We start from the raw sequence: 15,959 nt of genomic DNA on the forward strand, positions 1-15,959 counted from the left end.
TTTTGGAACGGCCGAGTCAAAGTCCCGACCTCAATCCAGTAGAGATGTTGTGGAAGAACCTGAAGCGAGCCGTTCATGTGAGGAAACACACCAACATCCCAGAGCTGAAGCTGTTCTGTACTGAGGAACGGGATAAAACTCCTCCGAGCCGACGTGCAGATGATCAACACTTACCCCAAACGTTTATCTGCAGTTATTACTGCACAAGGAGTCACACCACATTCTGAAAGAAAGGGTGCACATACTTTTACTTATAAATAAATACATGATTAAGTGTAATATTTTTGTCTCATTTGTTTAACTGGGTTCTCTTTATCTCCTTTGAGGACTTGTCTGAAAATCTGAAGATGTTTGCAGAAATATAAAACACTGAGTACTGAAATTGAAATCACAAACTTTCAAGCACCACAGTAAAATGTGATAACATATGAGATCAATGTACACAAAGAATGTGGATACCAGTCTACACAGTAACACAACACACACTGGTCATTCATTCTGAATGGTAAGAGAGATGACTTGCAGGTTTGCAGGACTCTCGGTGCAGTAAGACGAGCGGTGTGTTACTGGCATTAGCACTCTGTGCTCCCGGCAGCGTGGGCTCTCCACAGCACCATTACAACCCTGTAGCCTTTAAAAGCATTAGCATTGTTTCCTGCTCAGTGGACATTAGCGTGTAATTGCCCTGCTCGGATTGATCTTGTTAGCCAAATGATGTAAGCCCGATTTTCTCCTGGTGCACAGGGCATTTTTGTAGAGGCGTCTAAATGCAGCTCAGTTCCTCTTCAGTTTCTTAAAAATGCTGGCAACCCTCAAGAATTCAGGCACAAAATATTGTACAAGACGAAGACTAGACCCCCCACCCCCCCCCACCCACACACACACACACACACACACACACACACACTAAAACCTTCGGACTAAGAACAGTCATACTGATAAGAGGTCATATTTTTAAATATTACTATATACTTCCATTCAAAACCACAGCAGCAAAAGTATTGGCACCCCGGCATATAAAATAAATAAATATTTCTTCTAATTATCCAGAAACTCTACTGTGTTTGACCTGATGTTATAGTGGGACATGTGTAAAATCTCTTTATCACTACCATGATCAAAAAAAAAAAAAAAAAAAAAAAAAAAAACTCCCATACAGTGCCTTGCATAAGTATTCACCCCCACTTAAACCTTTCCGCATTCTACAGTGATTTAATTGGGATTTTATATCATGACCATAATACTGCTTCCAAACCCCTACATTAGTTCGGTTCCCATCAGAAATCATTATTTAAACGGAGTTGTGTGCAATTTAAGCATCACATGATCTAAATATAAACACACCTCTTCCTGGAAGAACCCAGAGTTTGTTAAAGAACTTACCGGAACACAGCATCGTAAAGAAACAAGAGCAAGTTCTTGAAAATTATTACAAAAGAGTTTGGTTATATATATATATATATATATATATATATATATATATATATATATATATATATATATATATATATATCCCAAACATTCAGAGTAAATCCATTATTTTAAAAAAAAGAAAGAATATGATCTAACCACAATGCTGTGTAAAGGAGAAAAAAAAAATCTATGGCCAGGAATATTTAGAGAAGTAACCCAGAGGCCACGGTTAAGCTTCTGTATGGCGCTACCACCACCATGCTTCACAGTGGGGATAATGTTCTCAGGATGATGAGCAGTGTTGGGTTCCTGCCAAATGTTTTAGAGTGTTATACCGAGGGCAGAAAGTTCAATTCTGCTGTCATAATGTGAAGTGAAGAAGAGTAAGAAGATCATACAGCTGTCAAGTTGTAAAAAGCTATTAGAATGACAACAAGCTACTCCGAAGAGAACATGTTCCTGACAGGAACCGACATTACCGTACATACACTTTTAACAACTTTTTATTATTCTTGAAGGGTGCCAATAATTCTGGATTTGACTCAACGGTATAGACGATCGGGATCAAGTTAAATCTAAGATAGGATGCGTTAACAGAGCGGACGTATTTTTCTGTTCAGACCGTTTCTGCTCTCCACTGTACAGAAGAGACGGAGTCATTAATAACCGATGCAGAAGAACAGTAGAGGTGTATAAATAAACACAGATAACGAGCTGCACTCAGGCTGTTCACTGGGAAGCTTAGTGCCTCAAACTAACGAGTGAAGAACCGGAGCATTTGGTCGGAATCCCGGGCGTTCACGCTGAACGGCTTTGGGAGCGTGTCCAGAAGTGAGACGTTATTAGTAACATAAAACAAACTGAAATATCTGGCCACCAGTGGGACTTTAAACAGATGGTGCCGCACTAGTTCCTTACCGCTGACGGGGTATTGGGGCTGTTTTGCTGTTCCTTGAGAACTTCATTACTTTCAAAGAGCGTCACTTGTCAATACGTTATACGTAAATGTTTTTGTTTACCGAATTGTACTAAAAATTCCCGACAGATTCAAAAACCTTGAGCAGATTTCGTTCCTCGTGCGCTCTGTGCTACGTTACAACACACCAAAAGGACGTGAAGGAGTTCTCCCAACGAACTGAATTCTCAAGAATGCCACATTCCATTGTGTAAACACACCTGTAAACCAGTTAGGAATAAATTCGTCCGTATCCAGTTTGAGGAACAAGGCCGAGTATTAGGAGACTTTTCCTAACAGCACATTCTGACTAAACTCCAGCAGCCAGTGTATGTCCTAAGTGTAATAAACTGTACATCCAGAGTGCGGTATTTACCTGCATGGATAATGCTTGACAGATCACATCACATCACGGATACTTAAGGGGCTTGAAACACATCATTGAAGACATATAGTACAGTGGTTAGCTCTTTCTAGCTGTCGCGGCGTAAGTATGAACAGGGACTAACTTGTTTTGTGGACATTCCACAACAATACTGCGGGGCAGTGGAGGCTTGGCGGTTAAGGCTCTGGGTAACTGATCGGAAGGTTCGAGCCCCAGCACTGCCAAGCTGCCACCTTTGGGCCCTTGAGCAAAGCCCTTACCCGTCTCTGCTCCAGGGGGCGCTGTATCATGGCTGCCCCTGCACTCTGACCCTGACCTCCTTACATGCTGGGGTATGCGAAGAAAATAATTTCACTGTGCTGTAATGTAAACGTGACCAATCAAAACTCATTCATTCATTAAATGTAACTATAAGTGGATAAGAAAAATTGTAATCGTTGGCATCGTTTTATTCTGTACAATACGAAATTGTCAGGGGCCTTCTAGAAAATTCTTGATGGCCCAGGTTAGGGCGAGGAGCAGAAGAAGCGTAGAGTTTAATATCATACATTTTATAGAAATGTGGGAAGACATACCCATCATAAAATTTTTTACAGCTAGGTACGGATTTTCTAGAATAATTGATGAAGCATGGGGCTGAACGTCACCCAAGCATGAAAATGTCAAAATATTACCTCAGTTTATTACATAAAGAAGATCGTTCTCATTCTTTCCATACGGAACGTTTTGTATTATAATGCAGTTCTGAATGTAGTAGTAGATTACAGAGGAAAAAATTGAGTAAAATCGAGAAGTCTGTATATGTACCGTATGTATATCCATGTGGTGTGACATTTCTTTCATTATCCCCAATATTTTAACCATGTGTTACAACACTGTATGGCTGCTTATATGTCGTTTGTGGTTTAGTTTATGAAGGGCGCCATTAATAACGGACCTGACTCCGTTTCATGGCTCTCCTGAGAACGGCTCCAGCTGTCTGATGTAATCATGTAGCAATGTGTTCCGTGTGCTGAGATGCGAGATGTTTACCTGCTCAACACAACACGGGTTCAGAGGCGCGTCCTGATCTGCTCCGGGTTCTCCACGCCGGGTTCTCGTTAGGCGTCACTTCTACGCCCGTGTACTTCCTGTGTGCTGTCACGCACTCGATCGGCTCATGGGGCGGCTTGTGATTTTAACGCTAATCGATCTGAGCGTGTAGGCGGAGAATCAGATTAAAGCCCTGATATAACGAGGAGAGTGAAGGGGCTGGAGCGAATGCATGAAGGAACTCCACCAATACCCACTCCACTCTGTCTCGCTCGCTTTTTATCTCCATTTCTCACCAACGCAGGGTGGAGCTTGGATTAAACAGAGGTGTGTCTCAGTTAAGCGTTACTGCGACCTTGACATGACATGCTGAATTTTATGTTGTGGCTGTAAAAAAAAAAAAATATATATATATATATATATAAGAACAGTCTGTGCTGGATCAAGTGCTATTCTATGTGCTGCTGAATAATGAGTGCGGAAGCCATTATGTTCACAAGGCATTTGCAGCGATACATTGGCGATACTCTAGACTCCTTTTAGATTCGTACAGCATCGTATATCACCATATTAGTCTTTTTTCATTCTTAATCAGACAGCAAAGAATCAAAAAGCGAATTCCTTTTGCAGTCTGTATTTTCTATCCCTGATTTTTTTTAAAGGCGTTATTGAAAAACCCCGGTCTCTGAGGCTTCTTCTCAAGAAAAAATCTGGCAACCTCGGAGGCGTGAACTACACGCCGGTGATTTTAATAATCAGAAATTTGACTAGTGCTTGTGCATATCCCGATTCTGAATACGAAGAACTTTCCCCTACGTAAATACTGAAGCCGCTGACTCTGAATAAAAGTCTTAAACCGGGCTGCTCTGCTTCTTCTTTCCACTGGTCTGAATCCCATTTCAAATGTTTTCCTTCATCTTTACTCTGGAGAAAAGGGCTAAAAATCACGCTGTGCTGTTTGCTCTATTCTCATACATTTTAAACACACTAAGGCTGGCATATCGGACACTCGAAATCCTTCTTCCCGGGAACCCAGTGGTTTCTCAGTGAGTTCTGGCCCACCGATGAGGACAACAGCCATCCCAGAGCAAGTTCCTGTGTCCCACTTACGTCAAGACTCCATTAGAGGGTTCTAATAAAACAGGGCTCTGAGGATGCGGTTGAATAAATTTCTATCAGGAGATCATAAAAAGAAGAAAGTGTGGTGTTTTACACTGTACTGTATCCGGGCGGCTCAAGCGGTATATAGGTCACTTTATAGTGTGTTTAAAAGTTGTTGTTTTTTTTAGGAGGAACTTATTGGACTGATGTGTGTTTTCATATCATAAAAAGTTTCCCTCCACGCATAAGGGTCTATATTTGGAACGGGAACAGGTGCGAGCTGTGCACATGACCTTGACCGAGACGTTTTTACACCTCTCTGCCAAGTAGATCGAGTCAGTGAGATGGATGAATCGGTATCGGTAGGAGTCGTTCCGTTCGTTCGGTTCCTGAAAAAACGCACCAGCGCTCGCTGGATTTCAGACTGACTGACTCATCAGCGAACAGTAAAACATGCAACCGAACGAATCGGTGGATGGATCTGAACGGATCATTGAACCGAGTGGACTCGAGTCATTAGCTCGAGTCTCTTACGCCAAGCAGGTTGATGTGACACACACCATGAAATACATTAATAACGTCAACCCTTTAAAGTCCATAGAAAGCTTTTTTTTTTTTTAAGTTGTGTGCACAATCAACTATCGACACTGTATATAAAAAAATAAATAAAATGCATAATAATAGGAAGCGCTGGATCAAGTGCTATTTTAAATTATACTTAGTATGCAGTGACATAAAGGGCAAGTAAACTATCTGTTTGTTTAAAACTACTGTAATACTACTACTACTACTACTACTACTACTACTAATAATAATAATACAATTACTACTACTACTACTACTACTACTACTACTAATAATAATAATAATAAGAATTACTATTACTACTACTACTACTACTACTACTACTAATAATAATAATAATAATACAATTACTACTACTACCACTACTACTAATAATGCCATAATTGAAGTGAAAATTGGCATGGATGGATTTCGACGCTGCTCTGTGGTGTATTGTTAAGCCCCGCCCCTCTCTCTGACGTCTCCTGACATTTAAGTCATTGTTAGTGCACAGAAATCTGACTAAGCAGCTGCTTTTCTTCCTCGCACTGACCTACAGTCAGATTTGAATGAAGGGTTTCTTGAGGATGTTCCACCAGGAGCTCATTAAGTAGAAGTACAGCGGCGACTGACCTTTCAGCGAATCACAATGCCTCGCTGTGCAAATTTTACTGAGACGATATACAATTAAACTGAGATCCAGTAAAACAAGACAACTCTATATTAACCTAACTTCCAAAAATGTCACCTTCCTCGTATCTCATTAGCATTTATATAGAGAACGAGACGCTACAAGAGACTACAAACGTTTCTACCGCATAGATTTACAGTCGAGTGCGAAAGTTTGTGCACCCTTAGTGTATAATTTAAAAAAAAAAAAGAAAAGGAAATGTAATTCACACAAAGACATATGTTGTGTTTCACAGATTTTTGATTTTTTTTTTTTAACAAAATGATGAAAGAGTGCATGTTAAGATATTTATATAGATATTGGAGTTTTGAGTTATCTGTTATCTGAATCACTGCAAAATTCTTCGCAAAGTTCTTCTTTGTCCATAATTAAAAAGCGCCGCGATTTTATCCCTCCTCTAAACAGCCGCCCATTTTTTGACTATGTATAATGATGGGAGGGACAGAAAATATAATAACAATTCATTTCCTGTCATGTTTCACCCCCATTCCCCCACCCCCAGCTATCGAAGAATGAAAACGTCAAGATGCTAAACCACGGCACAAGCGGTACACCATGCAGCCAGACAGGTCATCTGTGTATGTTTTTATTATTATTATTATTATTATTATTATTATTATTATTATTATTTTTAACATAGTTATGCGTTAGCCTCATTAGCACGATGTCTGTAGTTTCACAGGGAAATAACACATGAGGTAAAGACAGAAATCTGGTTACTGTAGAAGCTAGCACTTCGAGCTGCCTCCATGGTTGTTTCGGAACACCCACTTTTGACAAGCCAATCAAAATCTGGTGAATATAACCAAAGTCCAAAGTCCCGCCCACTAAAATACGACATTTCCCAATGTCACGGAAATCAAATTTTGCTTTTTTCATTGTCTTTCATGGCTAAACTGTGGAACTATTTTTATTTTTGACAATCTAGAATGTAACATTTTCCATAGGTAAATGATAATAATAATAATAATAATAATAATAATAATAATAATAATAATAATAATAATAAAGAATAATTAATTAATTGTGGGTACATTTTATATATCGTTTCACCCAGACTGCATGGGGGATGCAAAATTGTTCACTCTCTTTACAGCCTAAATAAATAAACAAACAAACAAACAAGCAAATAAATAAATAAAGAGACTGTACTCCATCAATTTGCAGAATTTTTCCGGAGGCACATGATTGAAAATAAATCCCAAATTTCTTCTATATTTTTCACCCATGTAACTTGAACTGATGTTTACACCAGCATTTTATTCACAGCTTGAGTTTATGACATTCTGATTTAAAAAAACAAAACAAAACAAAAAAACCCGTGTAACACAGAAAGCCCTCCAGCCAACCATTACTGTATAGCAATCACCAGCTTCTGGCTCCAATTTCCCTGAACGCTGTTATTTTTCACCCTTATTTTAAAAGCTCGGCTGGACTAATAGGGCCAATGAAACGCGTCTCTGAAGTGCCGGCCGGAGCCTGAGTGAATCAGCAGCACTTTCAAGCCGGTCGAGGCTCCCTCGCTGTTTTTTAACGAGGGCCTCGATTCATGCGATGCATCCCGAAAACCCTGAGAATGTGTTCGTTCTTCTTTCAGCGTAATGGAAGTCTTTCTTTTTTCCTCCTTAATGGCAGTCCACTCGATAATCCCTTGATGCAGCAGTCTGTTTGAAACGTGTGATATGTGATGTGGGGCCGATCGGATGCCATTAGCAGAATGAATGACTCAAACAGTGGGGTGAAGGGAAAAGAGGTTGCTCGGATCCTATTGAACCGCGCTCATGATGATCAGATCTGTTTTGAGAGGCGCCATAATGACGTAAGGTCTAAATAGAGGTCACGCGGTACGCCAATACCCACTAATCGCTAAGTCGGGTACCGCTACATCGTTTAAGCACCACAAAGTGTTTTATTCCTCTAATACCACAGCAAGTTGCCAATGCTTTTATAATTTATTCATGAAAGATCAACACGTTGTACTTTTGATCTATTTATTGTTACATTCAGTACAGTGGAGCGTCCGTGTAACAAGCTTACGCTATAGCATCTCTAAACGCTCCTTCCATCACCCGCCTCTCTACTGTGCTCATTCTTGAAGTCACTTTTTACTCAAATCGCTGACACTGGAGACTCCTTCCACGAACGCTGAATAAACGTCTCCGTAAAGAAAATTTCACCATACGAAGGATTACGCACGTTTTTAATCTGTTTGTGTGGGGCGTCCAGTGTACAAGTCCCCGTGGATGAGCCGTTACTATAGAAACGATAACGTATTAGAATGGACATGTCAATAAAAAGCTGTGCTTCATAATTACATTCCATTCTTAGTCATTTCCCATGTAGACATGTCGGTAAATAAAGGATCTAAGCAACTTAGTATGTAAATTAGAACAAAACTAAGTACTCGTGTAAAGAAAGTAGGTACTTAAATTAATAAATAAATAAATAAATAAATAAAAGTACAACCCCGATTCCAAAAAAAGTTGGGACGCTGTGTAAAATGTAAATACAAAACAGACTGCACTGAATTGAAAATCTCGCAAAACCCGTATGTTGTTCACAATAGAACACAGAGAACATATCAAAAAAGTTGGGACAGGGGCAAGAAAAGGCTGGAAAAGTAAGTGTTAGTAAAAAGAAACAGCTTTGCACATCTGGAAAGGCGCCATTAGTGCTGAAAGGTATATACAGGTTTTAGAGCACCATCTGCTTCCATCCAGATCCCATCCCATCTTTACATCTGAGAGACTCCGCCTCTCTAAGATACTCTTTTTATACCCAATCATCTTACTGTCCTGTTCCCAATTAACCTAATCACTTGCAAAATCCTCCTCCAGCTCTTTCTTTTTACCAACACGTACTTTTCCAGCCTTTTGTTGTCCCCGTCCCAACTTTTTTGAGACGTGTTGCGGCCATCGAGTTCAAAATGACCTTATTTCTTTCCTTAAAACGGTACATTTCCTCAGTTTAAACATCTGATATGTTTTCTGTGTCCCTATTGTGAATAACGCACGGGTTTATGAGACTTGCAAATCGTTGTGTTCTGTTTTTATTGACATTTTACACAGCGTCCCGACTTCTTGTGGAACTGGGGTACGTATGCATCTGTGGAAGTAAATAAAAGTAGTAATACTAGTGAGTAAAGTAAGTCATGTCTAAGTATGTAAATAAGCGATACGTAAGTAAGAAGAGTACACACGTATGCACACAAGTAAGTTAGTAACGTATGTAAGTACTGTAGATAAATAAAGCAATTAAGGGCATAAAATACGTTACGAAGGACAGTATCTAAGTAAGTAAAGTACTTATGAATGTTAGTAAGTAAGGTATCTACTGTAAGTATATGAATACCTATGTAAGTAATTAATGAAGTAATTAGTTAATGTATGTTTTTACCCTGTCCAGGGTGTACCCCGCCTTGTGCCCGATGCTCCCTGGGATAGACTCCAGGTTCGCCGTGACCCTGAAAAGGATAAAGCGGTGTAGAAGATGGATGGATGGATGGATGGATGTTTTTAAGTAAGTGAGTAATGAAGTAAAGTACATAAGTAAATAAAAATTAGCATGCATGCCTCTTTCCACTTTAAAAAATAAAAATAAAAACGTCTGAGATAGTGGACTTTGTTGGGCCTAGGGTTAGGGTTAGGCCTCTGTCTTATTAATGATTGAATAATTGTTTTATTAATAATGAAGGGAATTCTCCAACAAAGAGATAAACCCGGTATACGGTGTGCGCTAGCACTCCAGGGCCACCGAGAGTGGAACGCTCTACTAGCGTCGCACTGCTTTTTGTTTCTGTGGTGGTTTTGTTTGTTGCACACTTTGTGTTGAATATTGATGGAACCTTCCGGAAAGCACGCCGGTTGCTTTTCTACAAGACGTTTACCCATTTGAAGAGGAGTCTTATAGTCCTGTCGAATCTTCCCGCTTTGTTGGGGTGAAAAGCCCATGAATATTCTATTAGACCTCCGTCGGGAATAAATGATACAGGTCCTGTAGAACTGTTAGTAACGGTGGATGTAAATCACAGGTGACTCATGAGTGCTTTTCAAACCTTCGTGTGCAAGTTTCTTCTCCTCCAGAATTCTGTGTTGTTCCCCATAACGTCCATTTTTTGTTGTTGTTCGTAATCGAATTCCACTTTTCAAACACTGTGCTGTCAGCAAAATGAAGAAATGAATATATACAGAAAATACGTACAGTTACAAGCAATCCTATGATCCCTGCCATACCAGAAGAGACGTTCAAGACTAAATGCTTCTAATCATTTACTGAGAACCCTCATGGACAACCATGGTGTTATTTTTTTCCCTCTATCTTTAAGCTCTACTGTTCTTTAATGAACTACTTTAAATAACCTCCTACTTTAATTAACAAACTGAATTCATTCCTAATGCTGAAAATAAAAGGCAACCGCAACATTTTTATTGTTATCAGTCTGTTCATGGTCAAGGTTGTGGTCTGCGCTTCCAGCATCTGCTCTCTGCCTGCAACACAAACAGCCTATAAACACACTTAATTATTAACCACAAGCAGGTGTGGCCACTCACTCGTTACCCGCTCGTTCCCGCCGGCGCCCTTGATGAAAACGAGCGAAATTACTATACGACGCAAATAAAAAAAAACGCACAACGAGTGACATTTTCAGCGTGGACATGCAGGGACGCTGGTTTCATATTTATGAGCACGACCACAATTAGTACTTAGTGAAGCCTCCGCTTGACAGGAAGCCGCACTGGATTACTTCCTGTCACGTCAAACAAGGTTGGAGATACTCGTAGAGGGCTTAAATCCTCCTCCATGTAGAACATGTTAAGTTCTAACGACACCCTGTATCTAGTGCCAGTTTTGTTTTTTAGGTGTCACGAGTCGAGGTTGAGCCAGAAGCAGGCGCAGATAATGACATTTATTGAAGGAAACGTACTAAGAAACGAATACACTATGACAACGTGGAAACACACTGCGGCACGAAACAAACACCGAGACATAAACAACGTGAGTCTTAGACAACGAAAGACAAGCAAACAGTGCAGACCAGGACTATATATACACACGAGTGCTCATTAACAAAACGTGAATCAGGTGCAGGTGGTCATGTGACGTCTAGTGCAGTGCAGTGGCTGATGGGAAGTGGAGTCCAGAGTTTCTTGATACGTGACTTTAGGCCAAATGGCTCAAAAGGTTTCATTATTTTTGTCTCATCAGACAGCAAAACATAATAATTCCAGTTGTAGTAACAGTGAGGCTGTCCTGGTCTCCCAAATGATGTACACCACATGCTTGTGTTCTTAATCTTAATCTTAATCTAAATACAGCATGTTTATGCAAAATACCTCAAAGACAATTCGTATCTATGCTCCTCTATTCTCAAAGCACCGAAGCTGAGCTTATCACTTCATACACGACATTCTGGCAGAACTTAGAGATCTGTGCATCTGCACCAGATACCACCTCGGAGAAAGGAGTCCCATTTCTGAGCCACGCACGGAGACGATATCTGCAAAAGTTGGAAACAGAAAGTAGCCCGTAATGACAAACAACCTATTTATGCATAGGAGCATCAAACAAAAGAAGAAGAAGAAAAAAAAGTCTTTATTTGTGCAAGTGCCACTTTTGATGATTCACTTCCTAATGAACAGTAAAGCCGAGGCACTCGATTCTACGCCAGTCGCCTCGTCCTGCAGCCCAGATATCAAAGACGATGGACACGAGATGCGTTCGGTAATGAGGCAGCGATAAAGCCTATTGCATTATGCAGAATCAACACGAAGGCAGACGAAGGGAGCCATTTTACTTTCCCAAATCCCATGAATATATACATACATAAAAGGTCTATGAATTTTTTTTCTTCCCCAAAACAAGCTATTTCCGCTCTGACAACCGTTCTCACCTGTGTTTCCATTTCAGACCTGCCACCTGTAAAACGGCAAGAACTCAAGACCGAGGTTTGTATATAAAGCTGAGAAACGTCCGCACACGTCCATACCGTGTGCCGCTGCTGTAGAATTCAACCCATGGTCTTACACGCTACCAAATTTAGGAATCTGCAAACAATTGGATTGGGAATTTGGATCAATCGCCAACTCTGAGCTGGAGAGCGGAATAATGGCATTAGTCTAGAGGCAAAGCACTGGTCCGGATTTTCTTATTCTGTCGGTTATGAATGCGTAACAAGCCTGTGGTCTGATTGGTGAGATTGGGTGAGATGGGCCTCAGAATGTTGAAAGAAGCTCCTCAATACTGCATGATGAGTCCTCGGAGGGGAGAAAATTGGGCAGAATTGTTCACACAGATTGAGAAGGCAGGGTAGTGCTGAAGATCATGGAAATTGGGTGTCGCTTATGATTTGAGTTTTCCTCGTCGGTGTGAAAAGAACAAAAACAAAATCGCGACTCTAGGGAAGCACCAGGACGTTTACTGGGTGGTGTTTAAATCCTAGCCACCTCGCCCAGGGCTGATCTCACCCATATCTCCATACAAAGCTGTGATTATGTAATTATACGAACATGTCTGTACTGTTAGACGTTCCAGCGGTGAGATAGAGTGCTTTATGATAACTCGATATTCAGTGTTCTGATAATTACATTTTAAAGTTTACATTTCAGGTAGTCTTCCATGTTTCATGTAGAAAAAAAACATTTGTTTTGACTTTCTTTCTTTCTTTCTTAACATTTTGAATTATTTATGCTTGTCACGTATCGAGGTTTAGGCAGAAGCAAGTGCAGATAATGACATTTATTTAAACAAACGTACTATGAGACAAAGACACTAAGACAACTTGGTATAACACTGTGGCATGAAACAAAACACCGAGACATAAACAACAAGAGTCTAGGACAACGAAAGCCAAGCAAACAGTGCAGACAAGGACTATATATACACACACGAGTGCTCATTAACAAAACGTGAGTCAGGTGCAGGTGGTCATGTGACAGCTAGTGCAGTGCAGTGGCTGATGGGAAGTGGAGTCCAGAGTTTCTTGATACATGACAATGCTGACATTTTCTTTAAGAATTGTTTATATATTGCTACACTATATGATTATAATCATGAGAATTGACGTGAGTCAGTCAGAAGTCATATGAGTCAGATCAGGGAGTCAGGGGGACGCGGGGCCCTCGCATGTCGTAGCCCTGCAAGTCACATCCATGTGATCAGCCTACAATAACAAATCAAAATCCCAGTTTTGATCTTAATCACACGATGCACAGCAAAGATACATCAATTCACAACTGACTCACGTCTTCATATCGCTTCAGAACAGACTGACAGTTCAGACAGCGTCAGCATGTTGTGGATTGGGCGTTGTAAATATTAGCTCGTTGTTTGAGCAGACAGTTTTATTTAAACATGATTATCTCTCTGTCTCTCCCTCTCTGTGCGTGTGTGTGTGGGTGTGTGTGTGCGCGCACGTGTGTAATGAACACGGCCTGACGCTGATGAACTCTAGTGTTGGTAATGAGAACTACATTATACAATGCATTATGTTCACACTGACCCTCTGCTGACCTTCAGCCTGACACGACCGGGTCACACTGCTAACGGCTAATGGCTAATCCATCCAGATGTAATTACAGATAGAACCGTGAAGAGTGCAGATCTGAAGGCTGGCAGTTTAAAGTCATACAAAAAGGCCCAAGACAGCATTCAATATTAAATGATATTGACAGAAGAATCGACGGATCATTTTATCCGTACAGCGCCGAACGTCAAATATACATCATATCTCCTTGCCTTTGTTTCTCAGCCTCGGTCCTGGAGAATCTCTTCTCCTGTACACTCAGCACACTTCCTTCAAACCTGCGATTTTGTAGCTGCTCCCTCGTACAGAGCATAAATATACGTCTATCCTGAGCTGAGCGCATGCCCTCCAGGAACGGCTGCTTCCCACGTCCGCTATATTTATACCCCGCATTTAGGTCACATGACATCAAGCTAAAAATCCCAGTGACAAAGATTTCATCAGGTCTTTCTAACAGTGTGGATATACAGCCCTGCTTAACCAATCAGAGCGTAATACAAGTGAGAACCTCAGGTGTTTGCAGACTAAACTTTATCCACTGTGTCTACGATATGTGTGGGATCACCTCGAACATCATACAGGAACTCAGTTGCTTCGTAGACGTCCCATAACATTAAATGTTACTATAAATAGAAAAAAAAACAAACACGTATGACGTGCTATAACAGCAGGACACAAGTTTTATTCCTTACTCGTCTACGATGTGTAACTGCAGTTCTAAATAGTAAAAACTTGATCCTAGGACGCACATCTTGAGAAAAAAAAACAAAAAAAAAACAGGACAATTTGGAGAAAAATCCTTCATTTTTCTTTCCTTTGTTTTTTTTTTTGTTAATATCAAGTGACCAGGATGTTTATTTCTTGAAATAGTTATTTATCTGTTAGCATTTTCAGCTTCATTTATAATCTGATTCTGAGTGTATATGAAAAACACGTTTTGCCCGGAGGCGGAACGCTAAACAACACAACGGTGAAGGAATAAATCGAGACAAATGAATGTTTAAGGGGAAGCGTTTGAGGCAGCGGTTCCTTATTAGCCTTTACACAGAGACCCGGTCGATAAAATCCTGCCACACTGTTATTCTCATCAATATTTAATGCCGAGGCGTTGAAAGGTCTCTGGTGCTGATTTAACCTGAGGCACTTTGATTTTTTATTTATTTATTTATTTTTTTCCTTTCTGAAATGACAGGAAGCAAAAATACGACTCGTGTCGTGCCGCCAAACAAGGCCTTCTTACAGGGAGTATAGCGGCACTCCGTGTTTTTCTGTATCAACCCAATCTTCTAAACATTTTCAATGACTCATAAGAAGTAACACTGGCTCCTACATAGAGTTGTAAGAAAAAAGACCACTTTACAGCATTTTTATGTAACATTAACGTTAATACTAATGATACTGAAACGGATTTCCCAGATGAGAACCGACAGCAAATGGAAGATGACGTTGTTCTAGAAGCATGTAAAAGGGAATAAACAGTTTAACCTCTTTGCTTTATGCTAACCTTTTAAACTATCTCTGTAAGCTACATGCTCACCTGTACTTGACAGGTGTAAACATTTTATCATCTTCTTTGTCCGTCTAGCTATCAGGGCTGGACAAATAATCAAAATCAGCGATTGGCTAGCAAGTCCTATGTTTTAGAGCCTCAGAAACCTAATTGACGAGGCTAATAAAAAAGTGCTACCCAATGTAAGGTGTTGACATATGGTGAGCTAACTAGCTAATGAAATGCATTGAAACGAATGTATTTACGCTTATTATTATCATCTTCTAACAGCGTTTCTGATGTCACACATCATGAAGTGAAGTAAGTCATTGGCAAAAGTTCTTTCCTCACAGCGCACATACAGAAAAAGATATTACTCGACTGTGCTTAGCACTGTGCTTTCTCTCTCTCTCGCTCGCTCTCTCTCTCTCTCTCTATTAATATATATATATATATATATATATATATATATATATATATATATATATATATATATGTTTAACCATAAGGTGACTGCGCATAGTAAGCAGAGATTTATATGACAGCTTTAGATTGGACTGTAGTTGCTATGGTTACAATATACACAAATACACAGTATATACATGGTTTCTTTTTGAACTACGATCAATAAGTAAGTCACTCAGACACAGAATACGCCCGCCCCAGCCGCCCAGACTGCTGATCTTTCCTCCCCTGACTGTAGATGTCAGACATCAGAAAGTGGCTCTCTGTAAATGCTGTCCCCTTTACAGCTACCTGGACATTGTAGGGGTGCCATTACTATTGAGAGCCTGTCCTTTTCTCTAG

General features: G+C 40.2%; 1 protein-coding gene and 1 long non-coding RNA gene across 2 annotated transcripts in view; one reads left to right on the forward strand and one right to left on the reverse strand.

The window, feature by feature from the left end:
• Positions 1 to 4,037, reverse strand: part of mthfd1a (methylenetetrahydrofolate dehydrogenase (NADP+ dependent) 1a, methenyltetrahydrofolate cyclohydrolase, formyltetrahydrofolate synthetase) — a 34,563-nt gene extending 30,526 nt beyond the window's left edge. Inside the window, exon 1 of the mRNA XM_017455468.3 lies at positions 3,786 to 4,037. The gene's annotated coding sequence lies outside the window, so the exon portion shown is untranslated. The remainder of the gene's footprint in view (positions 1 to 3,785) is intronic.
• LOC128629142 (uncharacterized) overlaps positions 1 to 15,433 on the forward strand; it is an 18,570-nt gene extending 3,137 nt beyond the window's left edge. Inside the window, exons 2-4 of the long non-coding RNA XR_008393438.1 lie at positions 6,644 to 6,719; positions 9,547 to 9,660; positions 12,049 to 15,433. This is a non-coding gene — a long non-coding RNA (uncharacterized LOC128629142). The remainder of the gene's footprint in view (positions 1 to 6,643; positions 6,720 to 9,546; positions 9,661 to 12,048) is intronic.
• The last annotated feature ends 526 nt before the right edge of the window (positions 15,434 to 15,959 follow it).

Source organism: Ictalurus punctatus, chromosome 25, assembly GCF_001660625.3.
Source record: "Ictalurus punctatus breed USDA103 chromosome 25, Coco_2.0, whole genome shotgun sequence".
Lineage (NCBI taxonomy): Eukaryota > Metazoa > Chordata > Actinopteri > Siluriformes > Ictaluridae > Ictalurus > Ictalurus punctatus.